The sequence below is a fragment of the Talpa occidentalis genome, unplaced genomic scaffold (assembly GCF_014898055.3).
Source record: "Talpa occidentalis isolate TD23 unplaced genomic scaffold, MPIMG_talOcc4v2.1 talOcc4.6, whole genome shotgun sequence".
Classification (NCBI taxonomy): domain Eukaryota; kingdom Metazoa; phylum Chordata; class Mammalia; order Eulipotyphla; family Talpidae; genus Talpa; species Talpa occidentalis.
Window position 1 is genome coordinate 34,422,836 of NW_023604972.1, and position 27,918 is coordinate 34,450,753.

General features: G+C 37.4%; 1 long non-coding RNA gene across 2 annotated transcripts in view; it reads right to left on the reverse strand.

Annotated features, from left to right (window-relative positions):
- LOC129144764 (uncharacterized) overlaps window positions 1-15,460 on the reverse strand; it is a 106,747-nt gene extending 91,287 nt beyond the window's left edge. Inside the window, exon 1 of one of the 2 annotated variants that reach the window (XR_008549321.1) lies at window positions 15,406-15,460. This is a non-coding gene — a long non-coding RNA (uncharacterized LOC129144764). Of the gene's footprint in view, window positions 1-3,915; window positions 4,112-15,405 lie in introns of those variants that run through there. The other variant, XR_008549320.1, reaches the window with a different exon arrangement.
- Window positions 15,461-27,918: the final 12,458 nt, after the last annotated feature.

Consider the following 27,918-nt stretch of genomic DNA (forward strand, 5'->3'; position numbering starts at 1 on the left):
CACATTTAATTGCTATCAGCTACTGATCAGCATGCCTTTTGTATTCATTTCATTGTTGAAACTAGCTTTGTGTCAGTTCTGGTGCAGACCCTACAAAATAAGCATACAGATAATAGGAATTTACACATCTATCCATAAACATGCTTTGTTTTCTGTTTTGTTTTTTGTTGTGGTTGTTGTTTCTTTGTCTTTTATATGTTGTTTCTTTGTCTTTTATATGAAACAGCCTGCTTTAGGTCAGATGATAGCATTAAGTAACAGAATTCTGGGGATGGGGGTTGGAGCAAAGATCAGAATGATGGTGTTTAAGTATACAAACTTGTAATGAGTGGTAAACAAGCCATAGAAATCCAATGGGTGGTATAATAGACAATACCATTGCAATACAATGATATACTTTAAATATCCCTTCAATGGCAATCACATTATCACATGTAAATATATCAAACTGAAACACTCTGTAACTTAAATTTACAAAATGTCAAATTTATCAATTAAAAAATAATTCAGAACTAGAGAACATTGGCAAAGCAATAGTCATATTGAGCTTACTGGTAATAAGGGAGACTCTTTGTTATCTTTAGTCCATACACAGGCGCGATGGTTAAATATTATGCAAAAAACTCTGGTCTTGTGGTGTCCTCCAATATGTGCAGAACTGCACTGACCACTGAGCCTGGAATATGCCTTTAGGAGGATTAAAGCTGGCTGTAGAGACTCCCACACATGCAGTATATATCTTTCTGTTTTTAGTTCAGTGATCAGGCAAAATGAAAAAGAAATGCAACCCCATTTTGAAATTGTCATCTAGAGGATCTTCTACCCTGGACCCACCATCCTCACCTAGCAAAATGTATGCACATATGCTACTTTATAGCTACTCTGACACTTCTCCAATGACTTGGGCTTTGCGCCTCCTAGCAAGGCTTCTGTGACATGAATATAAGCAAAACAAGCACATTAATAGCATTATCCACCCCTGAAATATACCCAAATGTAGCATTGTACTTTTAAAATTCTCTCCTTTCAAAATAATAATTTACAACCTTAAGATATATTTTCTATTTCCTGTGTCTATGCAAATTAACTGGGGCTGTAATATATTGTATTATTTATATTCCTAGATTTTAATCCCTTGGTGCCTTAAAGTGGTATAATTTATAAGATAATCTTTTCCCAGTATCATATAACAAATAGGTCACCACAATTTTTCTCCTAAACTTAGTAGTGTGAAAAATGAAACCAGACAGTAAGAGGACCTGAGACCTATGAGAACCAGGCTGGGAGGGGAGCCCACAAGTGTTATTATCTGAAGTTTGCCATCTGCCAGGTCTTGCATTGAACTTTTGGTTAGTTACATGCAAAACAAGCACATGAAAGAATTAAAACCATTTTTTTGTTGTTGTTAAACAGCAAGTACATGGATATACAAGAGACTCCGTACTCCCCCAAGGTAATATAAGACTCAATCGGTGTCATGGGATAAACTCCTTATTGAAAGTAAACTATGGATTTAATTTTTCTATTTCCTGGAAGCCAAGGCAATAAAGACAATACAGTATAGAGAGCAACATATTCTCTGCACTAAAGTCTGGGCAGTACCCACACTGTGCTTCCTAATATAAGGTTATCATTATAAGCAGTATTGTCAGATATGAATTTGTAAAAGATACAGAATCATTGTTAAAAACAATGTTCTATAATATGCCTTAGTAATGAAGTCTGGAACATGAAACTAACAGGACAGCATTATATAAGCACTAAACTATATGTCTTTTAATTTATCATGCTCTAAATACAAGGGATGGATATAGAAAAACTATTGCCTAGATGAATGATGTATCACAACACTATTTTAATAACCAAATTATGGAAACAACTTAAGTGCCCAAGGACACATGAGTGGATGCACACACACACACACGGACTACTTAGCTAAAAAAAAAAAAAAAAAATGTTCAACTCTTGCCTTTGCAACAACATGGATGAAACTGGAGGCAATAATGTTAAGTGAAATAAGTCAGAGGCAGAAATATAGATAAGGGATGATATGACTCATGTGGAATATTGAACAAAATATAAAAAACAAAACAGACCCTAGAAAATAACTGCCAAATGGAAGCTACTGGAAGGTGAAGGCCAGGGTGAGAAGCAAAGGGGTTGGTGCCCAATAGACTGTGGTGAAGGATTCTAAGTGCTCTGGTGGTGGGTTTGGTGTAGCAGTATATATCTGAAGAGGTGTTACCCTATATCCCTATATCACATACAGTACTGTAAAACATTATTACCATTTAAAAATTTTACCATTAATACAATTTCTTTAAAAAAAAAAAGGATAACCATTGACCTGCTCATTAGACTTTCTCAAAGAAGTTTGCACAGAGATTTTGAGATTGTTCAGTTATATATGATTCAAATTTTAATTTTCTATTTCTATTACTATCAAGTTTTATCCTGTGAAATGGTTATGGGGTAATAGCTTTTATAGCTCTTTGTATTTTAAATAACACTTTCTTTTATATCATCCTTTCTTATCCAAGAAAGCAAAAAACCTTGGTTTATATTCTTTTTCCATTTTATAGATAACTTAGCAAAAAGTGGATTGTCCAAGACCAGGATATTTAATACACTGACATTAATTATCTATTCACTACCTCTTTTGTTTTTCCCTTCATTATAGATTAATTTGTAGTGGGAACACATGGTAAGTGACTACAAGACAGATGTGGTCTCTAAACCGAGTGTTCCACACAAATCTCTTTCTTTAACCAGATTATCTGACTTCCATCTTCAAGGTCCATCACAACCTTAATCTCAAATCCAAATCCCGTACTCTACAGAGATGCGATACAGCAGTAAGACACATTTATTGCAAGCTGGTCCCTAATTTATATCCAAGATCAAGCAAATGTCTTTTTTATTGCTGAAAACCAAGCCTGATTTTCGGTTAGTTTCTTCACATCATTGTGAATGTCAAGAGCAAAATCATTCAAGGTAAGTTCATATGTTGAAACCTGAGGCCAGCCATTTACCAATTTTGCACAGTACATTATATATGCAAGATTCAGTGTCCTCAACAATAAAACAAATGAACAAACAGGTAATAACATCTGGAATGATTTTCATCAGCATCACATCTAAAATATATTTTAAACAATACCAAGCATACACTAAACGCTTATTAATCCCTAGAAGCATCACAGCAGCACATGTGAATCTCAGCTCACATTAGAACTTAATTATCTTCAACTCAGCTTAATTACCTACACCAATCTATTCTGCTCAAATGGCTAAATACTGACCTCAGTTCTCAGCCCTATAGAAGGTTATGCCTGGGGTTACTGGGGTGGCAAGGAGAAAACTGAGCTAAAGGTCCTCTGTCATCAGTGGGCTCTGTTGTGTGCTACAGCCTTCTGTCCCACACTTGAGACAGGGAAATCCAGGTCATGGCAACTTCATTTTCTCTGAGATGTCCCCTGTGACCACACCCTTTAGGGCTTTTTCTCTCTCTCTATCCTAAGACTGAGATATTCCACATTCTCTAGGTTTATCCATCACTATACAATTAAATCCCAAAATCGGAAGGCGAAGGTTTAACCTTTGAGACAGAAAAAACAGCCACTACAACTTTTTCCCAATTTCCTCATCATCTTCCAAATACATGAAAGCAGAAAAACACATACACAAATGCTTCAAAATATTATCTTGGTTATAGTCCCCATACAATTCCCACCGCCCTTGTTTTGATCGTACCCCCTTCTCCCCTACTTCCGCTTCTTAAATGTCTGAGGTTTTGTACTGCTGTCTGCACATTTTCCTGATGCCTATTCATGCTCCAGCTTCTTTTAAAAACAATATCTATCCCCGATGTCAGCACGTCTCCCCACCTTTGTGAGGAACGCCGCACCCTCTTACCTCTGAGAAGTCTGTCTCCCAGCCGAGATGCTGTGTGGGACTTTTCAGGCTCCACCACAGGCAACAACAAAAGCTCGCACTGGCCACCCTCATAGGGAAAGCTGCCACTGAGTGGGACTAAGGACTCGTACTCGCCACTTCATCCCAGTCTCCAGAGCTGTAGTCCAGAAGCCGTGACCAGCAGCCATGTTCTTCCCTACCTTGGCGATCTGAGACTAGCTGCCTTTTTCCAAAGGCCTCCCCCAGGTGCCTCTCCTTAAGACCTCATTATAGGGGAAGGAGGAATCTTGAACAGCTTTCTCCACTCTGATTCTGTTTCAGTCACTCAGCTTTCTCACTGTTTGCCTTCTCTTTCCCCTCACTGCGGGACTGTACACTGAGGCGCCTTTTGTTCTGGGTGAGTTGATGGCCACGTGGGCCCTGATGCACAGACCCGCACCTGGCCACCATTCTATGGGGGGTGAAAAGTGCAGAGTCAGCACTCTCTCCTCTTTTGTCCCTTGTTTACACTCTTACAATAAGTGGTTGAAGGTTATTTTCATTTTTACTTTTATCTTAATCAACTACTTTAACACCTGGCAGTTCAGCTCTCTCCAGTTCAGCCCATCTCTGGTCAACCTCCTTTACTTGCACCTTGTCTGGACTTCAGTCTATTGCTATATTCCTAGAACCACATTCCATTCAGGACAGAATTTCATAGCTTGTTGCTTCATGTCTTCCTATCTACTGTGATATGGAAAATTCATTTAGTCCCTTTAGTAGTTATGTCAGGACTTGCAGATGTAAATTAAAATCAAGAGTATAAGGAATCACCTGGCCCTGTACCATGCTATAATAAATGAAATCATCACTTCAAAGATCTCTTTCCCACTCTGAATCTTTATAGTATTATGTTACTGGATATGGAGAATAATTGCAGCCTTCACCAAGACTATGAAACTTGACCAAATGATAGACCAGTATATGGAATTGATAAAATGTCAAGGAATGTTTTAAACAATCTTATCAGCTTTGTCATTGAAATGAGGCCGAGTATGGTAGTCATCCTCAATAGAATTCAATCTAAAATTTATTTGCAACTCTAGCCAAAGGAAGGGACCACGCAGGATCTCTCTGATGCTATGCAGACGGGTGAAGGAGGAGTCCTGGAGCCCTCTGTGGCTTTTTCAGGCTTTTATTGAGTTTACCAGGCACATGGTAGGCAGCCTCCTAGCCCCCAGTAAGTCTTTCCTCTTTCTTGGCTCTCCAGTGTTCTCTCATGGTCTCGTTCTCTTTTCTCTGTTTGTTCTCTTGTTCTGCTGCTCTCGCTTCTCTCCTGGCATCCCCATGATGCCGCCCTTATAAGCCCAGGTGAATCCAACCTACAAATGTCACACCCTACTCCAGGTGCCTGCCATCAGGCATGCATTCAGGACTGCAGGGATCCATCATCAATCCTAATGGCTGGAGGGCAGAAAAGCCTGACAATTATTTACCCTATAGTAACTAACAGCAGTTTAATAAAATTTTAATAAAAACAACTTACTAATCAAAATATAATTTTGATAGATAAGCATTAAAATGTTTCTAGAATTTAATGGAATGAATCAGATACTATCTTTTTGTAGTCAGCCCCACACCAGACCTTTAGGTATATAGAGAAAATTAACTTTTTAAAATTACTGATTTCACAAATACACATCCACCTTGCTTTTATTCTTCCAGCAACAGATACAGTAGGGGTTTCTTGTGTTTATTGAAGTCTAAGTAAAGCAACATTCCTCCTTTTTCTCCCCAAATCCTTCCAACACATTTATAATACTTCCCTATGGCAAAGTACTTTATTCAAATATATAAAGTAGTTGTCTTTCTGTCTGGATTATCTGTGCTAATTTTTTTTTTTTTTTGATTTACAAACTCACTCTCCAAACATTAATTGATTCTTACAATGTTTGAAGGATAGGTGTATGGTAAATGGAAGTTATCAGGCTTAGGGCAGGACTGGATACAGTGCAGGTTTTCTGATCCCATGCAGATCGGTAAAGGAGGAGTCAGAGTCCTCAGTAGTTTTGCAGGTTTTTTATTTGGGTTCACCAGGCATATGGCAGGCAGGGTGCTGGCTGGGGGCTGGGAGGCTGGCAGGCTCCCAGCCCCAGCAAGTCTTATCTGGGCTCTCTGGCGTTCTCTGCTTCAGGTTCTACTGCTGCTGGCTACGCCACCCTTAAAGCACAGTCTTAGCTCAGCTAATCCATCTACCTATGCCCACACCATTCCAGGTGCCCGCCATCAGGCATGCATTCAGGACAAGGATCCATCATCTATCCTGATGGTGGAAGGGCAGAAAAGCCTGACATTACCCTACACCTGCTATTAGCATCTATGACCATCACCTGTAGTCTTGCACATGTGCTATTGGAGTATGGCATTGTGTGCGTAAGTGTGCACAAGTGAGCCCCGTGGGCTGAGGCTCTAAGGGTGTCGTCTCTTGGCTAGGCTGTGGTGGGCCAGACAAGGCTGCAAGAAGAAGAGATAAGGAGGTAAAGAGAAAAGCCAAAGATTTGCCCCAGGGGTGGGGGGCTGTAAGTTGTGGGTTTCCACATAAGACATTGCATTCTGCTGCTGAGGCCATAGCAGCTGGGAACATGTGGCTTTCCTACTTGTAAAGTCAGGACTGGGCACAGTGCAGGTTTTCTGATCCAATGCAGACTGGGTAAAGGAGGAGTCAGAGTCCTTAGTGGGTTTTTGCAGGTCTTTTATTGGGGTTCACCAGGCATACGGCTGGCAGGCCTTCCAGCCCCCAGCAAGTCTTTACTCTATCTGGGCTTCTCTGGCATTCGTTCTGCTGCTTCTCGGCACTGCTGCTGCTGCTGCTGTCCCCGTTATGCCGCCTTTAAAAGCACAGTCTTAGCCCAGGTGAATCCCATCTACCTATGCCCATTCCAGGTGTCCGCCATCAGGCATGCACAGGACAAGATCCATCATTATCCTGATAAGGACAGAAAAGCCTGATATTTTCTTTACCCTACACTACCCTTGACCAAATTAAATGCTTTGCATTCCCTCCTCCCATTATCAAGTCCTGATTGCTGATATAAAAATCACATACTCATGTCTCATCTGCCATAAAGCACAAAAGAACTCAAGTTTTATAATTGCAGATAAACTCTAACGAACCAAGTCCATAGAGTAGAATGTTCTCCAAAGAAGATAAGAAAGGGGGGAAATGAGGATAATATGTGGACAGACTAGGGAGAGATGGGGACAGGAGAGAAAGGAATAAGAAGAGGAGGGAGGGAGGAAGAAAGGAAGGTTGGGTTTTATCTAAGAATAAAAATGTGAGAAGGGCATAGAGACTGCATGTGAACAACAAGCATCTTGGGGCTGTGAATGGTATGTAAACATGAATAAACTTTGAGCCAATTATTTTTTCTCTTAGCCTCTAACTTGACTCAATTTCTTCATGTTTCTAGTCTCTAACAAAAAAGAGATGGTAACTATATGAGTAATGAAAGAGAACTCTTTGTTATGTGATAACTCTGTAACTCAGGGCATCTGGTGTAATTGTTGGGTAATCTATTAGTCTCACCTGGAAGATTGTTTCTTCCAAGTTTTAAGTTTTTCAGATGAGTTTCATTGACCATAAACAGGATATAACACACCTTTCTTTATTCTCTTTTTTCATCTCTTTCCGAAAACTAGAAATGGATAGGTAATATCTTTCATCCACAGCATATGTGTACAAAATGTAATGATAGAGGGCATCCCCAGTGGCGCAGCGGTTGAGTGCTGGGCTTTGAAGCTGCCCGCAACCCCTGCAGCGCCAGTTCGATCCCCGGCCTGCCGGCGAGGGTCCCACAGGGCGCTCAGACCTCTCCTGCCGCATTCATTGCTCCTCTCAAAAGTGTACTTCGTCAGTCTGCTTTTTCTGCTCCCCGCTCTGGCTCTGGTGAATTCTCTCACCCTCTCTCGCTTCTGACTGTACCCAGTGCTTGTATAAATAAATAAATAAAGACTATAGATATGAGTCTGATTTATTTACAAACATTTAAAGACAATGAATGTTCTAACAGCTTTGCCCTTTGAAGTCTATACTTTATTTTAATAATGCTATTTGTATTTGGTTACACCGGGAATTCCTCTTTCAGAAATAACCATCTCATTTTTTTAGAACATACAAAAATTATTCTCTTTGTTCTTAGTTACATTATATTTTTACTAACCATACAAATATATTATCAATAAAAACACAACCTTTATTATATTATTTATTAGACTTGGATAGGAATAATTTTTGCACTAATTTTTCAATCCATATTAAATAAAATTGATTTTCCCACCTAAAAAGAATATTTAAAAAGTAGCATTGTCTCTGGAAATAATTTCTAAGTTTATATTTTGCTGTGATTTTTGGAAAGCAGTTTCATTTGATTATAACATCTCTCATGCTTGTATTTTTCAAAATATATAAAATAAATCTCTTTGCTTTAACACATATTGTGTGAAACTGATCAGTTTTAGATCATGTTACAACCTGTTTAAGCAATTTGTTAGCCCTGGTTTCTTGTTATCTCACAATATGTATTTACTAACAAGAGAAAAATATAATCTATGGCAAGAAAGAAAAGAATAGAAAATGGAGTAGAGAAAATAAATGATATAGTCCTACCATTACATAGGCAGCTATTTAACCCCAGAACCTTCACGCCTCCTGGCTAGATTTCTCCGAGAGACATCTTGAAAACTAATTCCATTTCCTTAGAACTCTCTAAAAGCTTCAATTAAATTGCGTACATACACAGAAGCTGAACCAAAGGTCACCTACCCAAGCAAACAGGGAAAACGCATAATTGTAAAACATTCAATAAATGTATTTTAAACAACTGCAAAATGTGCCAGGTTAACTTCCAAATTATATAGCAGAGTAAGGAGTTAGCCTAGGAAGCTGGCACTTATTTGTTTTGCCAGCTTCAACTTCCCTATTTCTAATAGCATCTATGATGTATCTTAATCATTAAGAAATTCCCATTATTATTTAGAGTGTTTCCTTAATTTCTTTAAATCATGTCCATTAGCTTCATCTAAATATGCATTAATAAATATAATTATAATTGGCTCTGGGCTCCTGAAAGGAACAAAAAATAAAGCCAAACATTAAATGCGTCTTTAAGTAGCTATTTGAGTCACTAAAATATGAACCATTTCACAATCAAACAAAAACCCATTTCAGCAATCCACAAAGGAGGAAAATATAAATGGACAGGTAGGAAAAAAATGGCTATCTCTTTTCACAGCAATTGTTTCTACAATATTTGGAAGAGCAGAGAGCTGTCACTTTCTCCAACTTTATTTGCAATATTTCTGTAGCCAAGCCTATTTCGTCTATTTTATTTGTTTGTGAAGCATTTGTTTTTGCAAGGCCACAGCAATAAAAAGAAATAAAATATAACTATAATGCATCATATCACAGCCTTACTATTTTATCATCTCACAAGTGTGATGGTAGAAATAGAGCTTATATTTTAGAAATTAATCAATTTTTCAAGGTGCATAAATGCAGGCAGTTTTACAAGCAAATATTGTACACTTTATATTGTCCAATGATTAGGAAAAAAGTGAGAGAAAATGTTGCTTTTTTATTGAGGAGTGGCAGGTAAGCAAACTTTAAAATAAAATTGATGCCTGGATATGTAAAAATGAAAGACTACATTGCTATAAATAGATATGGTCAACTTAGAGTGTGTTTCCTGAAGATTTTGCAGGCTTTTGACCTTCTATGTGTTAAAGAATAAAGGATCAGACAAAATAATGAACTGGCATGAACTACTTGCTTACTTTTATGAAATCAACCCAGATAATCTATTGAAGTCAGAGAGAAACTTGGATTTAAACCAGTGATTAAACAACACCAACAAAAATTCCAGCAACAATAATAATGACAAATCCACAAGTAGTCAGAACATTTTCTTCAACTGTTGTGTGTTAGATGTAGAAGGAATGAGGTTGAATGTGTCAACCCAGGATCAAGGATTGCCATAGATGTCAAGATGAGCTTAGAAACAGAAGTTTGCATTCTTCTCTTGCCTCTCCCTGCAAGACTTCAGAAAATCATACTGACGTCTATCACCAGAGCAATCAACAATAGCAGTCCAGATGTAAACACAGAAGTCCACGGGAGACTGATCAGATGAGCAGAAGATCTACTCCCTACTGAGACAAGGATTTGAAGGAAACAGAACAGAACTGATCCAAAAACCACAGAGAATTCACTCCACTACTTCCCTTTCAATACTCATATGATTGGATCACAGCCTGAAGTCAATGCCTCCCCACCAACAGATTTCTCTCTGTATGTTTATAACAACTTCACCCAAGACATAGATTAGCCTGTTGTGGCTGTGGAATTGTTCCTCACAGTGTTCATCCCCCTCTAAATTCCATGATACAAACCCAGCACAATGTCTGGTTTTAGTCTTTTCTAATACACAACCCAAATAGCATACCTCATATATCTTCCTAGAAGAGCATGAAGTCACACCCGGGGACACTTAAGGTATATAACTACCATAATATAAAGTAACTTACTGAAAAATATATCACTCTGTTGCGTGAGACAACACCACACTGACAAATGGGAGTCATGGAGCAGGCTATATAATGCAGGATGCTGCTGAAGAGCAAGATCCTGGCCCTTTTATTGACACACATAATTGGTTTTTAGGAGATTAGGGAGATTAAGGAAAGGGGAAGGGTGTAGAAGATTAGAGATTGTGAGTCTGCCCTCCAGGCACTTCTAATCTACTTGATGCTACACCCTAATCCCCAGCCATGGTTCTAATCTTATCAACAAGGCTCTCCACTGATCAGCTTCTGGGGTCCCTTGTCATACATCCGTCCTAGGCCCCCTGGGCATTCTGGTCATACCTCTGTAACAGGGTGGTCCCCAGGAAAGGGGGAGGTTTGGGCTACCCCTCTCCCTGTCCTATAACACCTCCTGATGTATAAATCTGGAGTATATGTTATGTATCAGTCCTCAGCCCCCTGGGCTTTCTGGACATACCTCCTGATGCACATGTTATGCATTGGTCCTCAGCCCCCGGGCATTCTGGACATACCTTGTGATGCATAACCTTCCCAGTGTGATCCAGCTTTGTGCTCTTGTTTGATCTGAAGGGCTTAAGGGTTTGGGCCCCTGTTTCTAACTGGCCGGACCACTTTGACCTTGTTTAGGTGACAAAATGGCAGCCAAATAGGCTGCCTAGGACTAGCAGGCCCACATCACTCAAAACAGAGTTACTGAAAGGGACACACCAATAGTTTTAAATAATAATGATAGAGCATTTATGTTTAGGCAATAAGAAAAAAGTCATGGTTAAATTTAAATTAAAAATTGCAATAATGAATCAAAAAGAAGAAAAATGAGAAGAAATAATACATATTACATAAATAGGAAGATGGACTTTGCTGAAGAACATATTAATGAGTTAGAAGATCAGATTCATGACTTATTGTAATGATAGAAGGAAGAGATCAAGAAATATAAAGAATATGACAAACAGATATGCCAGTAACAATAAATAAGTCCCATAGATGAAATTATAAAAACAGACAGATGAAAGATGAAAATCCCCAAATTTAAATGATTCATTCATTGACAAAGTAGCTGTGAAATGTAAAAAACACTAAAGACGAAAGACAATTCTATAAGCCTGTAAAAAAGAGATAATCTACAAAAGCACAAGAATCAAAGGCTGTCAGATGTCGCCATATAGAGGAAGACAGTGTAATGCACCCAAAACATTAAAGGAAAATAATATCAATCCAATAATTTAATATCTAGCTTCATTATAACTTAAGGATAGCATAATAGCAACAAAAACAACAAAAATCCTAGCCTTATGAGGTCTTAGAAAATGTGCTCTGTAGAGACCTGAATTGGAAATACTTTCAGAACAAAAACTCAAGTAATAAGGAAACTCAAAAATGTAAATATCTGTGCGGTATTTGTACCTCGGTCAGTCTGCTTATAAAATTCTGTTTTCACTCCACCATACTAACTCTAAAATTAAAAGTGGTGCCTATTTATAATTTAAAGCACAGTTTAAAGCACAATACAGAATCATACACTCTAGCACTATTTTTTAAGCACTTGGTAGGAATTTTGCAATTATTATAAATTCAACTAACTTAAATGGCATAATTTCCTTTACATATTAACAATATTTCCATGATTTTAATAATTTTACTTTATGATCATTGTGTAAATCAATAAATCAATACATGTCTGAGAAAGAATGTGAGAATCCCAAAATAATTAGAGACAGTTAACATTCCAGTTGAAACAACTCAAGTATTTATAGAACCCTTTTTTGTGTGTAAGACATTGTGTTGGCATTTAACAAGAGTGAGAGGAGATGATGGTTATAACAGCACAGTAATTAAAAAAATAATTTCATTTTTTCTACTTGATGACATAAGTAAATACTATTTATTTTACCATCAAAATGTATGTCTACTCATAGCTGTCACCATCATGTTCTCTACATCTACATTTTCTCCCTTCTATATATTGTTTCCCCACAATAGCTACAATGATCATTTTAGCACTTTGGTTAGTATTCTACTCATTCTTTTTCTAGTGGTTTCACATACATTGAAATATATGTACATTTTCCATGTGCACAGCACCATATTAAGTATTGATTCATTTATTAATACCTAAAACATACCTATGTTTCTGATAAGTAAACTAAAGCAGCAAGAGATGATGCATCTTACCTTAATTTATCTAACCAGTATGTAGTAATCAATTTGGAGTTCATGGCCTTTTTCTTTGCTTCAGCCTTATCCAAACTACCTGATTGATGAATTTAAGCTCCTTCAATATCACTTTTCTTCTACTCTCTTACTATTTAACATCACCCTTACATGGACACATGGGTATTTCAGATGAATACCTTTTTGCCCAGCCTCACTTGGGGTTAATTTTCACTATGTGCCTAAGTTACAGCCAAAAATATATAATAATAATAATAATAATAATAATAATAGTTTAAAAATGTAATTTTTTTCTGAAGAAACCAAAAGAGAAATTTACTCATCAGATATCTAGAGGATGCCTTTTATTCTTTCCCATCTCCTTACCCTTCCTAATGGCTGAGAAACAGTAATATGGCAGGTGCATGAGCAGACTTCTTGGAGCTGAGATGGACTAGTGGTGGGAGGGGAGAGACCTACACTTCAAGGATAAAAGGGAAAGTTAGAAAAACCTGGGTTCCTTATCAAAGCCAGTCTTGGATATCTACCTTTAGGTTTACGGAGGAAAAAAAAAAAAAAACTCTATCTTGCTTATGTACTGTCATTTGAGATTTTTTTTGTGGCACATGTGCCCAAAATAATCCTAACTAAAAAACTTTCAAGTGAAAATGTTGAGTATTTAAGTCAGCTGTAAGAGAGAGTTGAGGCCTTTTACATTAACTATAGGTTATATGTAGAGCCTGAAGATATAAATAGCACATAGATACTATTTAAAGACATGGAATGGATAAATATTTGAAAGTATACAGGCAACTTTATCACATTTCTCAAATAAGGTAAATGCATGGGTAAGATTACTATGCATATGATATTTGTGAAATTAGAATGTTTGCAGTTTCCAATTTTTGAATTTGGTATCAAAGCTGATTATAATAAAAGGAAGATATTAAGGACTTACTGTGTTCTCAGTACTGTTACATGTAAAATTTTGCTAGATTTATGACATTCCCAGCAAACCAATGATGTAGGTACTCCCTCCATTTGAGATAGGAAACCGAGACTCAGTGAGGTAATAATCAATGACCAAAGTGTTTATAAGCATTGGGAATTGGAGTTAAATTGCAAAAGTCTAAGTGTATATACATATACATTCATTGCCTCTGTCAGAGACTGTTTTATCAAGATTATTGCTTTTTGTTGATTTTTTCTTAGTTTTTGATATTCTCTAGGCAAATAAATAAACCTCATGCTGCAGTTATTTTAGTGTGCAGTACACAGGAGAGTCATTGAATAAATATTTTTGAATGAACAATAGAATTGATAGATATTAATTGAACTGAGTACCCCAACTCCCTATTTATTAAATCCAAAGGAATTGATTCCTAGGACATTATTATTCCCAACATTAAACACAAGTGTCCTACACTTACATTATATTTTAGGCTGCAGTAAATCTATCCCTTCCCATCAGTGAAATAAACTAACAAGTAACTCACATGGTACCCTGTCTGACACAATCAAAAAATTATCCTGGAATTTTCATTTAAGAATGTGAGTCTGTAAATTAAAGCATTAAAATATGGTTCCAATTAAGACATAGAACTTGATTGCAAGATAATGTAAAGAAATGTTTGTTCCAGATAAATCTCTGCCACTTTTATGGTGCTAACTGGTTTTAAAATGTTAGAGTATTAAGATAAAATACCATACATTAGGTTTTGGTTTTGTGGATTTGTATGAAATTGGCTTTTTTCCTCTTCTGAATTCATTTTTGTTCTGCTTCCACATGGACCAATTCATTTATTCCAGCCAAGTTCTGAAAGATGCTGGGTTTTTTGTTCTTTGTTGCCCATTGGCTCAGCATTATATCCACTTGCATACTTACCTCCACAGAGTCACACAGTTAGATTTTTGGAGATGCCTGTAAGTTGAACAGTTCCTTCCTGATAACTAAAAGGCCACCTCACTACTCCCTTCTCTGTTTTTGTTCATATAGTTGTATATGTGGAAGCACAGATAATCATTTTGAATTGTTGAAAGTCAAATGTTTTCATGCAATTGCCTTGGCTCAATTCCTACCTCCCAGCAGATGTATGAATATTTTCCCAACCTTCCATTACAAATCAGAACCTGCATTCTGCCAAAAAGAGCCAATAAATTCCAGACTCAAATCCAGAAACTAAAGAATGAGAGACTCATGGAATTGAATAAAACCAAAATAAGGTTCCCAGCAAGATTCTGAACCATTACCAAGACTCACCTGATCAATTACAGGTATAAACATCACTAATAAGTGCCAGAGACTGGGGGAAATGCCGGCAGAAGTAAAATAAAAAGGCCTTCCTCCAACTTGTTCAGAAAATCCTAATAAAATCCCTGTGCCTTACTTTGCCAAATCATGGCATGATGAATAAATGTAATAAATTATATGCATTTAGACTAGAAAAATTTCCAATTATGAACACTAGAGAGAGAGATACAGAGAGAAAGAGAGAGAGAGAGAGAGAGAGAGAGAGAGAGAGAGAGAGAGATTGCATGGCAAGATTTCTAACTTCTTCCTTTCTATAAAAAAAAAAAGGATTTAAAGCTGTATCCTTAGATCCCAAGATATTTTGTTTCATTCAGGTCTACACTTTTTTTTTTTTTTTCAATTTGGACATTGTATAAATGCTGTCAAACATTTACTAGTACCATTACATGCATCATCCATATTCCCTAATGGGACCACATTCTAGAATTTTCTAGATAAACCCATACCTGAATGGGAGTTGAGGCAATGCCTTTTATACCAACACTTTCCAATGACTACTATTCAGATACAGTGCTCACCACAGTTCCATAGATCAAAGCCATGAAGCACAGAGAAAATGAGTCGGGGCCATTTCTGGAAAAAACAAAAGATAAGAAAAGGATCTCTTATTAAGCATTTACAAAGTACTAGCAACTTCCTAAACATTTAATACATATTCCTTAAGTTTATCCTCTGAGTAACTCTAATTATTACTATTGTTGGCATTTTATTTCATAGATGAGGAAACTGAGTCCCCCAAAATTTAAGCTATTACTTAAGATCAGAACAAGTAAGTGATGTGCCAAATTTGAATCCAGGAAGTCTCATTCCAGAGCCTACTCTCTTAACAGTGATAACTCTCATAATAACTAACATCATTAAGCATTTTCCAAGTCTTTTCTAAGTGTTTTGCAGATGTGGGATCATGAGTAGCTGTAACTTTTCAAGACACTCAGCAATTTTGAATCTTAACTCCTGATGTTCAAGTCACAGTTGTCCAGTTAGAGTATTAACTGTTAGATTTTTGGAGATGCCTGTAAGTTGAACATTCCTTCCTGATTACTAAAAGGCCACTCACTACTTCCTTCTCTTTTTTTTTCTTCATATAGTTGTATATGTGGAAATGAGGCAGAAATATTCTGTAGCGGTATGAAAGGAATATATTTGGTTCACACCACTAAAGCTTTAAGTTAACCATGACCTTCACAAATCTACAAAAATAGCACAAGATTGGCATTTTGATTCATGATTCATTTTTTATTAAAAATTATTTTATCCCAGGCCTCACCTGGTGGTGCAGGCGGTTGAGCGCAGAGCTGTGAAGCTGTCCGCAGCCTCTGCAGCACTGGTTCAATCCTGGATGGCCAGGGAGATGGCCACATGGCGCAGCAGACCTCTCCTGTCTTGCCTGCTGCCCCCCTCAGCAGGGTATTTCAGTCAGTCTGCCTGTTCTGTTCCCTGCTCTGTCTCTGGTGAATCCTCTCACCCTCCTGTGCATCTAGCCTATACCCCGGTTCTTGTATGCATGAATAAATAAAAATTTTAAAAAATTATTTTATCCCTACTGTCAATCCCTTCTTATATACCCAGTTTGAGATTTAAATATGCAAACAACTTTGGGAGATCTGAAGAAAATTTAATCTGACTACAATGTGATTCGTGTTCACTTCATTTTATTCTGAGATTTCTTTTTAAAGATTCATTTATTTATACAAGAACCGGGGTACAGGCCAGATGTGCAGGAGGGTGAGAGGATTCACCAGAGACAGAGCAGGGAGCAGAACAGGCAGACTGACGAAATACACTGCTGAGGGGAGCAGCGGGCGAAACAGGAGAGGTCTTCTGTGCCATATGGGATTCTCATGGCCAGCCGAGATCAAACCCACGCTGCAGAGGCTGCAGACAGCTTCACAGCGCGGCACTCTCAACCACCTGTGCCACCAAGGAGGCCCTGACTTTATTTTAAAATGATATGTCATTGATTTCAGAACTCTCAAATTATAATTGGAATGAGGAAATGAATTAGGAATCTTGGTAGGAGGAAAGAAATTGATAGATACCTAAAGATGTAGCAGAAGCAAGTATTGCTTTTAAGGGAAAAGAGGGATTTCATTGCCTTTATTTTATTAACCATTTAGTAAAACCTGCCATGTCCACAATGTTAGGAAAGTTGAGGAACGTAGGGAATATCTAAGCATGAGTGAAAGCCAGACAAGGAAATAAGATTACTCTTTATGAGACAGTATGTGGAAATTTGGAGTTTGCTAACCTAATGGATGTAGCAAAAGCTATCAAGCAGAGGATGAGGTCCAAAGAAGCAATATAGTAAGCAAAAGATAGCCTACAGCATGGAAGAAATGATAAATTTGGAGACAGTTGTTTCCATTTGATTTTTTTTTTTCCCCCTTTGGGCCCTAATTACCCTTTGCTATCCCCGTCAGTAAGTGTCCATAATATCAAAAACATGTGTGAATGGTGATTTAGGACAATGAAGGGAAGGCTCAATATGCTGGGTCTGGCATGATAGCAGTTTCTGGAGTTTAGTGTGATGATGAGAATGAGCTTTCAACATTGAAACCAGATGCAGTGTCTTAGAAGTATGCAAACACCCTGAAAGTGATGGGAATATATATAGGCCATAAGAAAGAAAGGGGTATTGGTTCTGCCCACAGCCTCTGCAGCGCCGGTTCGATGCCCCGGCTGCTCCCCGGCCACTGGAGGAGGGTCCCGCATGTTTTGCAGAACTCTCCTGCTGCCCGCTGCTCCCCTCAGCAGTGTACTTCGGTCCTTCTGCCTGCTCTGCTCCCCTTTCTGGCACTGGTGAATTCTCTCACCCTTCAGCGCTTCTTACTGTACCCAGTGCTTGTATAAATAAATAAACAAATAAATCTTTAAAAAAAAAAAGTCTGAATTAACACTTGTAACTCTCAGAGTAGAGAAATCCCACAGAAGTCACTGCATCCAGAGACCCAGATCCCAAACTCAAAATATAATCACATTATCATCTTTTCTCTTATAAAAACAATGACCTCAATGCAGTGAGTTTATTCAAAACAGAATGGAAAAAAAAATATTGCATTAGGCTGTAATTGTTTAGCTTTGTCTGCCAATAGCAAATAGTATTAGTATCATGTAGATGAAGGAAAGGAAACAAAATTTAAACAGAGTTTGACACTTTTAAAGTCTGGCTGTGCATCAGCTTTCACTTAGTGACCAGGATGCCCATGAGCACCTGCATAAAGGGAGTAAGGAGAATACAATGTTGAGCTGATGGTGGGACTTTTACATATGTCAGAATAAGTAGAATCATACAGAACAGTTCTTAATCCTGAAGACAAGAGTTAGAGAGAAACACATAGTATTATATTTATAAGGTCATGAAAATGACCTAACTTAAATAATTAGGGAGGAGAAGGAAGTAAAAATGAAAGAGGAAAAAGGAAGGCATGGTGGACAGGATGGAAGGAGGCAAGGAGATGAGAGGAAAATAAAGGAAAGAATTTATAATCTGTAAAAGTCCACTTTTCAGAACTCATAGGGAGGTAAAGAGCAAGATAATAAGTGGAGCTACTTAGCCAAAGCAAGCAGATTTTCCTCATTTCTATATTTGTATTATAGAATGCATGTCTTAGACTTCACCCCCATCCCACCCAGGTAGTATATCTTAGTCTATTTGGATTGCCATAAACAAAATATTATTGACCGAATGAATGGCTTATCAACAGACATATATTTCTCACAGTTCTGGAGGCTCAGAAGTTAGCAGATTCCATGTCTGATGAGGGCTCACTTGTTGCTTCACAGAAAGCTGCTGCTGCTGTCCTCACATGGGTAAAGGAGCAAGAGAGCTCTCTGGGATCACTTTTATAAGGACACTAAAACCATTCATGTTGGTTCCACCCTCATGACCTATTCACCTCCAAAAGACCCCACTTATTAACACCATCACATTGGGGGTCAAAATTTCAACAAGTGAATTTTGGGAGGACACAAATGTTCATTCCTTAACAGATGGTGACACATGAACAGACATGAAATGATCAGTCAGCTTCTAGTGAAAGAACATGGAATTGAGTAGGAGGCTGACCTAAAAGGGGTCACAACTCTGCTCACAGCCTGGAGAGAACAACTCATCACTCTCTGTAATTTATCAAGGGACCAAACCTCTTCTAACTCAGTGAAAACACATGCCATTCAGTGGGTAGAACTTTTCTAGGCATTTTATGTTATTTCAAATTAAGAATTGTCTCTAGGGCCTCCCCCGTGGCACAGCGGTTGAGCGCTGGGCTGCGGAGCTGCTTGCAGCCTCTGCAGCGCCAGTTCAATCCCCAGTCACCGGCCAGGGTCCCACATGGTGCTACAGACCTCTTCTGCTGCTCCCGCTGCTCCCCTCAGCAGTGTATTTTGTCAGTCAGCCTGCTCTGTTCCCCACTCTGGCTCTGGTGAATCCTCTCACCCTCCCACCTTCTGACTGTACCCAGTGCTTGTATAAATAAATAAAAATTCTTTTAAAAAAATTGTCTCTAGTGCTGTATCCCGTGCCCTAGGATAGAGTTGCACTAAAGATGTGATTTCTGAATTTCTAAGATAGAGTATGTATCAGGAAGATACATACACACGTTCTTTTTTGGGGCTTCAAATATTATATGCCATCAGATTTGTGTTCCATATCCTTGGAAGAAATTAATTTATCTTTTTTAGTATATACTTCTCACCTCTCTCTATACACAGTCATTTGGAAACAAAGAATTTACAGGTCATAATAAATTAAATATTATTTTGCAAATTGATAACTACAAATAAGAATGCTGCAGACCTTGTTTCTGCTTTGTTATACTCAGGACTTCTTATGTACAACTGCTTTGAAGAAAGGGTTGGCAATTTTTTATAAAATTAAACATGTACTTACCCTACGATGTAGCATAATGCAATAAAATAATAAGAATTATAGTATATCTGCTATCACATTCTGTCTTTAATACAATCCATAAATATAGTTCCTTATCTTGCAAATGAGAAAGTGATTAAGTAAATCAAGACCAAACAGCCATAGTAAGGAATAGCTGCATCATCTGTTTTGGTGACCATCCCATGTTCAACCAAGTATTGGCACAAGATTTATTCAACAAGTATTTGTTGACAAAATGGTCCTGTTTAGAAATAAATCCATCCTTCTACACACCAAACTCTGCTATATTTACCAATACATGTTAATATATTGTAGGTTATATTTGATAAAAATAGGGGAATATCTTAGATAAACATGAAATAGGGTGGGAGTAGCATTTGGCCATTATGTGGTTAAATGTGGCATCTGAATAACATTACAGCATAGTAGTAGGCCATCAGGAAATATATTAATAATGATTCTGATGGTGATACTACATAGCAATAATTTATTATCATGGGTAATAACCTCATATCTATAACCATATATAATGTCATCTTATTTTCCTCACATTCTTTAGAAATAAGTGTTGTTCCATAAATTTTTCAGGATCCAATAGATAATAAATGGCTGTTCCAGGATTTATAATGTGAGATGTCTGATTTTGAAGCCACTATACTAATACCCAAGAGAAGTGCTTTCCTGGCCCAGGTGAGACATGATGAAGCTAAGGATTAAAGTGACAGAAATGTATATGGAAAGGAAAATGATTAATAGGGTAAATTGGTAATGTCATTAGAAATTTTAAAGAATAATTAGATGTGGAAATAAAAGACAAGCTAATGTAAAAAGTGGCTTTAACATTTTTAAGAGTAATTATAACATCACCAGCAGAGATCACAAGAGCAGAAGGGTTAAGAGGGTGGAAGTGAGGTGGACAATGATTTAAAACACGTTTCTCAAAACATTCATTCCTAATAAAGTGAAATATAAATTACAATAGAATGGTTGGAGAAAAAGGGTGAAACAAGAAATGGAAAAGCATACCTCAGGATATATTAATAGGTTATATAAAGATGAAAGAAATAGAAAATATAAAATTGCTATTGCTCAGGAAAAGCATTTGTGCTTAGCTGAAAAGAAAAAAAATATAAATCTTTTCTCTGACAAATTGTTTATAAGATGCACTACCTTACAAGTAGCATGAATAGAGTAAATGATCAATACAATATTTGTGGTTGATGATAATACTTTTTTAGAAGAAATATCTATCTCCAATATTTTGTTCAAAAACATCTTAGAGACATTTTTTTACATTTTTCTCTTTCCCCCCAAACTGAATTCTAGCCTTAATTTCCTAGGCAATAGATTTGTGATGATTAGTCTTGAATGCTTTAGGTTTACAAAGTTAATTCATTGTTCAGCTAAAGCGACAGGCCATCGTCTCTCAGCCATAGGGAACACAATTTTACATCAAATGCTGTTTCCACACACACTAGTGTCAATGTGCCCTAGTCAAATACGACATTCATTCTGGTTCTTGAACTTGCTGGCTCAGGTCCATCTGCATTGGTGGCAGAGTGCCCATTCACAAGATGCTCTGCTGCTTTGTCTGGACAAAGGTACAGCCAAAGGAGGTTGGGAAAAGGAGTTTGTTTCACATACAAATAAACATACTATATTAGTAAAAATGCACCTAGTCATTGAAGATGCTAGATCTGAACTGTGAGCACTGAAACATTTCACACCATTTGATCAGTATAAACAATATCCTTCAAAATATTTCAAGATTTAGTTTGTTCCCCAATGTGTTAATCACGAGTCTCTCTCATTAAAACTGTAGAAACTGTTGATTCTTCAGCATATCACTTCAGATTTTAAAAGCAGGATGTTTTTGTAAAAGTTAAATTTATATAATGAAACATATTCTGTAAAATTAGTGTTGTAGAAAAAGAATAACAGAGAACTCAATAATTAAACTCTTCCTGATTGTGGCTAAATGAAATTGTTCAAATATTTGGTCACTCTTCAGTCACTATTTTGTCATTTTGCTCTTTATATCTGCGACCTCACCTTATTTTTCTAACATATGTGACTGTTGTAATTCCAGTGTCATAAAAATGTCATGTAACTTCTCTTGAGAGTATAATATAAACTTGAACAATGTTTTAGTAGAGAATCTAGATGCTACAAAGGCAGTCACCACTTTTTTTAAATTTTTTTTAAAGTAAAACAGTAAGATCTCTGTAGTACCAGATAAAAAAAATTACATAGCTAGCCAGTTATTAGAAATAAACAATTTTGCTATTTTTGCTTCTATGTCAGAATTACATTTTATTAGTCTACTAAATATTCACCAATTATTGACAAATTAAAGATTTTACTTATTCAACCATTCCTTTTTGAAAATTGTTACTTTACTAATGACTAAACTTTCCGGGAAGTTCTCAGTACACCAACTACATTTTTAACCTCCACTTACAGGTATGCACTTCCTGTACTCTAACTAGGAGCTTCTTTTTACCCTTCAGAGATATTTTTGTGATCTAAATAGACTTTTTTATTGTATAACTTTATATCACTGGTTTTCCTCATGGCACTAATTATTACTTGAACATAGATTTATTTCTTCATTAATTTGTTAATCATATCTTTCCCAATTTCAACTTTTTTTTTTAAAGATTTATTTATTTATTTATACAAGCACTGGGTACAGTCAGAAGCGCAGGAGGGTGAGAGAATTCACCAGAGCCAGGGCGGGGAACAGAACAGGCAGACTGACGATACACTGTTGAGGGGAGCAGTGGGCGTGGCAGGAGAGGTCTGTAGTGCCATGTGGGACCCTCGTCTAGCGGCGGCTGGGAATCGAACTGGCGCTGCAGAGGCTGCGGGCAGCTTTGCAGCCCAGCACTCAACCGCTGCGCCATCAGGGGAGGCCCCCCCAATTTCAACTTTTACATGCACTTTGATGTCTGCTTTAATATGCCAGCATAAGCAAGTGAACATTTAAACCAGTGTCTTATGCTCAACAATTCTTTGGAATAGATACATATGTGAATAAAAATTATATTATGGTATTTTACGGGGCTTCCTTCTTTCTACATTCAAACTGCTGTACTACTTCAAGAATCTCAGTTGCAAAATATTCTCCTATTATAACCTATAACTAACTCATAGAATTTGGGGGAAGCCCAGACAACTAAATTTGATGCTAAGTAGCCAAAATGACCCCACCAGAAGCTATAATCCAATGTTACCACTAGAAACTGCTGATGCTACCACCTGCGGTTTGACAGTCATAAAAAGCAAAAGTCCGTACATTCATACATCAGAATCCTCTCGACAGATGTTGTGGGAATAAAAGTCCTCCCAGCACAGGCTGGGAAACAACTAGCCTCTGTCCTCGCCTTCTCACTTTCAAGTATGTGTGTGTTTTTGGTGGAAACAATTCTCATTGGAATTCTAGATACATTAAAAGCTAAGGAATATATTCTATAGCTTCACAGCCACTGATTTATAGAAAAAAAAAACTACAAGAGAGACAACTAGGGTTAAATGAGCCAATCTACAATAATTTCAACAATCTCTGTGACTGAAGAGCATATAAAGTGATAAAGAATGGAAAGAAAGCTAAGATAGCTGAAGCACAATCAGGTGAGTGTGCACCAGCTCCCTTGATTCTCACCACAATCTTCTCAACCAGACAATTGATAATTTAAACCCATTTGTATAAGTACAGATCTGAGTATCTACAAATTCAACTGTATTTCTTATACCATTATTATGAAATAGTGAATAAAACTCATTCAACTATTGTTCCCACATTACATAGAAAATATAGAGACAGGTGGATATTTCAGGACTTTAATAATTTTTTTAAATTTGCATAATTTTAGACTGTTTTTCAGCCCCTTATTTGTCCTTTATTTCTGTATATTTTAAAATCTCCATTATTGCCCATTTATAAAAGCCTGAGTAGTCCCACATGATTCCTGAAAATGAGCTGTCAATGTTAGTTTGTCTTGTGGGAAACAGTCCAAAAGTATCCTGTTGGTCTACTTGAACTCAGTCATGCATAATTTACTGGATAATCACTAGTGTCCTAATCAATAGCTCTACCTACTCACTAATCCAGTTCAAGAACTATGTGATTTAACATGCAACAGACTCAGGACTAGCCTTGGGCAGTATTGGGATTTGTCTGTGATATCTTCACTTCTCCCTTACCCAACTATCCTTCAAATTTAGACAGCCCTTCTCATAAAATTTAAAGAAAAATAAAATGATTCTAAATGCTTTTTAACTATGTCCTTCCTCTGCATATGCAGCAATTGAGCTTACAAAGGGTAAGGACTGACGTCAGGCCATCAAATTAAACAATGACAAGGTCAAAGCTAAAAACCTTGGCCTGGGGCATGCTGAGTCCATGTTACATGTAACTTCCAGGGTCCCTCTCTAAAATATTTCTAAGACTGTCTATGACTCATGGTCAACGCTATTATACAGTTATTAGTAAAAAAAAACAAAATGAAACAAAAATATAAAAAGAGAGAGAGAGAGAGGGAGAAATACATGACAGTATTTGATAGAATAAAGGTCCTTTTAGTTACAGCTAATGAAATTCACATTAGCTTTAAAAATGCTTTGAATACTAAAAAAAGAAACAAAACATAAAAAGAAATTCACTGGGTTTCTAGTCTAACTCTGGCACTACCCAGTCCTACCTCTTATCTAGGGCAACTAATTTCACCTCTCTGGGCCTTAAAAATAAATTATTTATAAATCAAGAAATTGGAATTGATGACCTCTAAATTCCCCTCAGGCTTCAGAATTTAATGCAATAGCAATTCTACTATATCCACTAAAAGGAGGACCCTATACTAGTGATGGCAAATTCATAGCATTTTTATATATGCAACCACATGTCTCAGTTTGACCAGCTTATCTTAATTTATATCTATTGTCCCTGTGTAATTAAACACTTTCATTTTCAAAATTATTCTGGTTTGAAAGATAAACTCTAAAAGTAATCTTATGCATGTAGAAGCAGTCATATTGGGTCAAGTTGATATATTTATATACTATATAAAGTACTAATAATGAAAATGACAGTTTCTACACTTACAAGAACAACTGCTATGTGCTTATACACTGTTTCTTAATTATTCCGGGGGATCTCATATCAGGTTACTAGATTCACTCCTAGTTCTGCCACTCACTTACTACATAAGCTACTAAAAATCTCACGTTCTTCATTCAAAATAATGACAGAAATGTTTATAAGAATGTTGTGTTGTGGGCCTCCCCAGTGGCGCAGCGGTTGAGCGCTGGGTTGCGAAGCTGCCCGCGGCCTCTGTGGCGCAGATTCGATCCCAGGCTGCTCCCCGGCCACCGGAGGAGGGTCCCACATGGCGCGCAGACCTCTCCTGCCGCCCGCTGCTCCCCTCAGCAGTGTACTTCGGTCCTACTGCCTGCTCTGCTCCCCACTCTGGCTCTGGTGAATCTCTCACCCTCCCGCGCTTCTGACTGTACCCAGTGCATGTATAAACAAACAAACAAACAAACAAATAAATAAATAAATAAATAAAAAAACATGCCTCTATTAAAAAAAAAAGAGTATTGTGTTGCATAATTTAAAGAGTAAATTCAGGACAAAGTATTCAATAGTAGCTGGTGACTTATAACTGTTCAATAAATATTTGGTATCATTATTCCCAAAACAGTATATGATGGATATCATTAGACATGTTTTTACAGATTCTTTCTTTAAAAAAAAAAAAAAAGACTTATTTATTTATACATGCAAGAACTGGGGTACAGGCCAGAGTTTTGGGTGGTGAGAGAATTCACCAGAGACAGAGTAGGGGAACAGAATAGGCAGATCTACTGAAATACACTGCTGAGGGGAGCAGCAGGTGAGTTAGGAGAGGTCTGTTGTGCCATGTGGGTGTCTCACTGGCTGGGGTTGAACTCATGCTTCAGTGGCTGTGGTACACTTCATAGGTTGTGTCTTAACCCCTTGCGCCACCAGGAGGCCCTGTTTTTAAGGATTCTTATTCGAGGTTTCTGGAAGGCTTAAAATCTTGCCTAAAAGGTTTATTTTCCTTCATTCAATTTTCTACCATGCTCAATTTTTGCATGCTGCTTAAGATTCCTTTCTCATTGCTTCAATAACTCTTCTTCCATTCTTTTTAGGGACTCAGTAAATATCCACCAAGACCAACTAAGCCGCAAACTCCAATTTCTGTTAGTTTTTGTCACACTGCTCTGCTATTCATAGCATGGATCTCAGTGTTTAATTATATTTATTTAATTGGTTTCCCACTTATGCCTGTTTTCTTTACTAGATTAGACACCCAATAATAATAAGGTCAAGATTCATGATAGACTTTTTCATTATAGCATATTTAGTGCTGCACAAAGTAGTTGGCACATAATAAACACTTCAATAAATTTCTGAAAGGATCTTGGTGATGTTCAATGAATGGACAATGGTAAGTGCCTAATTCATGATTTGAAGTTATTCATTTGAAGTTCTATCAACAGTATATAACATGACTTGTTGATGCATTCATTATACTGTACATGGGGGTCAAGAAGTCCTTTGGGGCCTCCCCTGGTGGTGCAGGCAGTTGAGTACCATGCTGTGAAGCTGTCCGCAGCCTCTGCAGTGCTGGTTCGATCCCAGCCGGCCGGCGAGAATCCCACATGGTGAAGCAGACCTTTCCTGTTATGCCCGCTGCTCCCTTCAGCAGTGTATTTCGTCAGTCTGCCTGTTCTGGTCCCCGCTGTCTTCCCGCGCCTCTGGCCTGTACCCGGGTTCTTGTGTAAATGAATAAATAAATCTTTAAAAAATAAAAAGAAGTCCTTTGGAACCATTAGAAATAACATTGAAGCTACATGCCTTAAAACACAATTTCTAGTCATTTCTAGAGTTTGTGTTATCTCAAACACAGGAAAAGAGATATATGTCTTAGGTTTAGCCACTTAAAGAAAATATTTTTACAGGTTACTATCAGTTAAATAATATCCATTCAGGAGAATAATTCATCCATTATAAGGATATTTCTTGTTGGTTATTATTTTGAACTATGTATAGCTACCCTGATATTAAAAACAAATGATTTAAGGGCCTCCCCTGTTAGTGCAAGGGTTAAGCACTGAACTGTGAAGAAATCCACAGCCTCTGCAGCATGACTTCGATCCCCAGTCGGCCAGGGAGCAATCCACATGGTGAGGCAGACCTGTCCTTTCTCGCCTGCTGCTCCCCTCAGCAGTGTATTTCAGTCAGTCTGCCTGTTCTGTTTCCCACTCTGTGTCTGGTGAATACTTTCATCCCCCTCTGCATCTTGTATACATAAATAAATAAATCTTTAAAATAATATTTAAAAATAAATAAATAAATCATCTAGAGGCAAATGATTTACTTATAAAAAGAACAAAAGAAACTATGAATTCTGCAAAATGGATATTCATTACAAGTACCTAAAGATAAACTAAAGAAATTAATTTTTTTTAATGTTTTGACCTTTTTTTTTTTTAAAGATTTATTTATTTATTTACACAAGCATTGGGTACAGTCAGAAGCACAGGAGGGTGAGAGAATTCACCAGAGCCAGAGCGGGGAACAGAACAGGCAGATTGATGAAATACACTGCTGAGGGGAGCAGTGGGTGGCATGAGAGGTCTGCGCGCCATGTGGTACCCTCGCCCTGTGGCCGGGGATCGAACCGGCACTGCAGAGGCTGCGGGCAGCTTCTCAACCCAGCACTCAACCACTGCGCCACCAGGGAGGCCCTAAAGAAATTAATTTTTACTAAATCTTATATGAGGACTTCTATATCTATTAGGGTAATCTTGTTATTAATTATTAGTTTTCTTTGTTTATGCATATTAATTTAGGGTCAATAAAGAGCATAAGGTCAATATAAATATTCCTTTCATATAGCACAAAAGCCATTACCAAAGAAAGTGAACCCAGGCAATTCTATCCAAAGGAAACAGTATTTAATTACTAAAAATAAGGGAGATGGTCATGGTTTTAACTATTTTTAGCAAAAGTTACTTTTGTTTCTTCATTTTATACTAAAAC